The following is a 4,317-nucleotide window of genomic DNA, read 5'->3' on the forward strand; positions in this document are numbered from 1 at the left end:
GTGCCCTGCATTGTGAAGCCAACCGCATTGTGTTTTGGAAGAAAGGCCACACCTGGAAAATGTCACACTTGGAAACTGCACGTTCCTTTGCCAAATGGTAATGGTTATACGCAGACGAATTCAAAGTTTTAGAAAAATGTACAGTCATGGCTAAATTACAGAGAAAATCTCAGAAAAAAAAGATTATTTGAGTGGATATGGTACACGTATGTAGGATACTGGGGCTCCAGAACACTAAAAACAAATTAAGCAGCTTTTGTAACAAAGTTTAAGCACTCTGCTGGGTGAAGATGATTGCTGGCTGCCATGGCTTTGGTTTGATCACACAGCCCAGCCTGAACAGCTGCTCCTGTCCCAGGAGTGCCACTAAGAAAACCTGAGTGCTGCTGCTTGAAAGCAGTGAATTTATGAATAAAGATGTAAGCAAGGATTCAAACCAGCAGCTTAAAATTCTGGGAGATCTTTTTCCATACTTTGCATCTCTCCTGGGCACCAACATAAAAGATATTCCCTCTCTATAGGAGCCTTCAGCTTGAAAAACATGCAGCTGAGCAAGAAAATCAGAGTATAAGACTGAACTTGGGCAACGGGAGACTGGCAGGACCAGTGCTACTGCAGCTGCACCCAACTCCAGGTTTGAAGATTATGCACCTGAGGTCTACATTCAAACAAGCAAACAAAGTTGGTCATATTCAAATGTGATTCTGCAGAGTAAGTGTAAATGGGAAGAATTTCTGAACTTAAATGCCCCATTAAAACACCTGTGTCAGAACTGGGCTTTAATCCAAAGAACAGGTACAGCCATGGCTGCCTCTGTTCAGCCACCACAACACAGAATGCTTTCCAGTGAGCATGGAGCCTTCAAAATCATACGTCATAATACGTGATTATTTATTTATTGATGCAACAGCACAGACAGTAGGTACCAGAAAGAATGGCATGTTTAAAAAACTGGCTCACAGTTATCAAAAAGCTGACAAAATCACTTTTGTGTCTTAAGTTTGCATTTTAAGCAGTAGCTAATGCTTCATAAATGTCTTCATATTACTATTTACATGTATCAGGAACCCTGCCAGCGCTTGCTACCAGATTTGGCTTGCTTTCCAATTCTCTTCACCCTTAAAAAAGGCAAAAAGGCAAACTAAAAATCCCCCATCGTGCTTTCTGAGTCTACCACATGTCTGTGTTTAGTAATTAAACTGCAAGATATTCGCTAAGTCCTCTAAACACAGAAGATTCAGAAAGAATCCACCCTGCTGAAAGCTGCAGTACGTTTCTACGGCAAGAAGCAATAGTTTGTATTTTTTAAAATGGGATTTATAATGAACATGGACTTGGAGAAAGAAAGGGCAATCTAGCTCAATGTCATTCGTTTGCATCTAAACATAGAATTTGTGTTATTTGTACACATGGCACTTCAGAGCTTCAGAGACTTGGGGTGTATTTATAATACTGTTCTCCAAATTAGTAGCAATGTTTCTAATTAACCCAAACTGTCTTACTGCCGCCCTAGAAGAAACCATAGGAAGGTCTATGCATTAACTTCATAGCCAAGAAGCTTTTAACATCTGGCTGTTCACAGCTAGTGCCAGGGCAGATGAAGAGAGGTCCTCCTGATGGCCTCTCTGAAGGCTTGAGCAGAATTCACAGCCCCTGCAAGGATTATTTGCACACACAGACTTTCAAGAAATGGCAGGTATGGGTTTAGCTGTATAGATGGCCCACCTTTTGATAGGAAGAACTCTGCTGAAGGTTCACTACAAAGTAGTGTGTTTAGAAGGAGCTACACAATGAAGAGAAGGAAACTGGAATGGATTTGAAGAAAAGCCCTATGGTGAAATATACTGAATGACTTGGACCCAGGTGAGCAAACCAAACACCCAGTTTAGTTGCAAAAAGAAGCATGAACATCACAGAGCGTAATATGCATTACACTGAGCAGACTTTGGCAGTTCCCCATTTGAACATCACGACTGCTCACATACGAGAACTGTGTTTAATTTATTATTCACTAATTCTTATGGTGTGAGTTATAAGAAACTCATACATTTAAAAGCAGCAGTTCAAGCTGTTTCTAGTAACTTACTGAAATAATCGACATATGGTTCCCAGTGCTCCCTACAATTACCCTTTACAGTATCTCTCTAAAACAGATACTGCAGGCAATAGGTAAGTATAATAAATAGTTAAAGAGAATGTAGGAATGGGGAACGCTGACAGAGCTGCCATTCCGTCGGGTCTCAGCCTACTGTCCTCATCTTAAAATCCAGTTCTAATTGTTTTCTATAAGAGCACAATGAAGAGTATTTGAAGTACCTATACAAGACATGGTGGCAGGAATTTGCAACCAAATTAGAACAGACTGAGAACAGAAGTAGGCTCCATTTAAGCCAAATGCCAAATGCTCTTCTTCACACATGCTGGGATTGAAGGCAGATACTCTTCTCATCCATTATTCAAAACTGAAGTGTTAACTTCTCATGCTCAGATTTCCATCAGCTTATTGCAAATCACTGGAGAAAAACTCAAGTGTGACCAGGAGCCAGGTGGAAGAGAAATAATTTTACACTTAATAATAAGAAATTCTACATGTTTTAGGATTCTTCATTCCAGCATTCATCAGTCCATGTGATATCTGTGTACTTCGTTCATACAACTCCAGCCTTACAATGAAATCCAGATGGGAACATGATGAGCAAGCATCAGCACAGGCCACGTGAAAGAGAATTCTCATCTGCCATGTTTCTTGTACCTAAGTCCAGCCTGCGTGGTACTTGCAATCAGACAACCAAAAACTCCAGCTGATAAGCACCAACCAGTGAGAAAGCATTACCCCTACAGAAGACAATGCCCCCATAGAAGAAATATAACCACCCTAACTCTCTTGTGATGGTTTTTACCTTCCTATTCACTCAGACTTATTAAAGTTCAGACAGCACTTTTAATACATCTACATATTTATTCTACCAGTTCATTTAATGTACCCTTAAATTAAAAACCACGTTGAGTTGTAAGTACAGTGAGAAATGACCTAATGGCTAAAACTCTGGCTTAAAATTAAGAATAAAATGCATCCTGTCACAGGTTTGCTGGGCAACCATCTTTACCTGTCTCAGTATCCCTATCACTAAACAAAGATTTAGGACATTGCTCTCCTCTCATGGTAGGCTTTCAGGGAGACAGTGTGTTATTATGTTCACCAAAAAAGCCTGTACCTCCTTAACTGTATAGTGCTTCACAACTAAGTTCTGTCTAACAAACTGAATTATCTTCATTTACAAGAAGCCTAAAGCCACAAACTGATAGCTGTAGTCTCTGTCTTATGTGACCAGGTAGCAAGGATTTTACAGCTAATGCAGAAGATGGTGTCTGTTCATAATTCAGCTGTGCAAAGACAGCTCACATCCATGTTCACATCCATGAGAAAGATATACTTCCAAGTAATGCAACCTTTCTGCCAGCAGCTGCAGATCACCTATCCCTAGCAGGAACACGAGTCTTGGAGCAATTGCACATGTGAAAATGCTGACAAGAACTTCATGCTTTGATGGCATTTTCCTCATGCCTCTACAGGACACTGCACAGAGACACCAGTGGAATTGCTGCCCTTAGTCAAGTACTTGTGACATCCCCTATTAGTTGATGTAGGCATTGAGAAAACTGAGCACAATGTGCAGTCATCACTTCCTCTCACAACTTGAAGATGCAATAGAAACAAGCATTGCTGGGCTGCTGGACGCATGTTTCAGGGCTTCAGTTGATGTCATAAGATCTCAGACTGTACTGTCCATGACCTGAGGCAGTGACTTGTCCTGACGGAGCACTTTGGAAGACAGGCATGGCAGGTGTAGTCAGGTGTGGGTGTCTGAGCCCATTCTCTGGTTTCTGATGGATCTGCAATGCTTACATCTGCTGCTGAACCATAACCATCTCCAAATACTACAAACACAGTGCACCACAGCTGCAACCATGCAGGAACCTAAGGAGATTCGGAAATAGACGGGAAGAAAAATTGCTGCAGAACAAGTGGAATTGGTCACTTACCAACCAGTGCCCTCCAGTGGCTCACACAGTAACTCAGGGAAATGAAGGCAATAATCTGCTTTAGAGGTCAAAGACACCATTTCATTGAAACTGTTTTACTAATGCAAAAACAAAAATGCTGACATCAGGATTTCATATAACTCTTTTTGTAATTTAAGTTCTCACATCTCATATACGCTCTCATTACACGTCATTATGTACAAAAAGACTACATTCCACTAAGTAAAAACAGTAATTGCAAGCCAAGCAAAATGAAACAAGAAGCCAAATTGA

Source organism: Phasianus colchicus, chromosome 6 (genome assembly GCF_987193195.1).
Source record: "Phasianus colchicus chromosome 6, bPhaCol1.hap1.1, whole genome shotgun sequence".
Taxonomy (NCBI): domain Eukaryota; kingdom Metazoa; phylum Chordata; class Aves; order Galliformes; family Phasianidae; genus Phasianus; species Phasianus colchicus.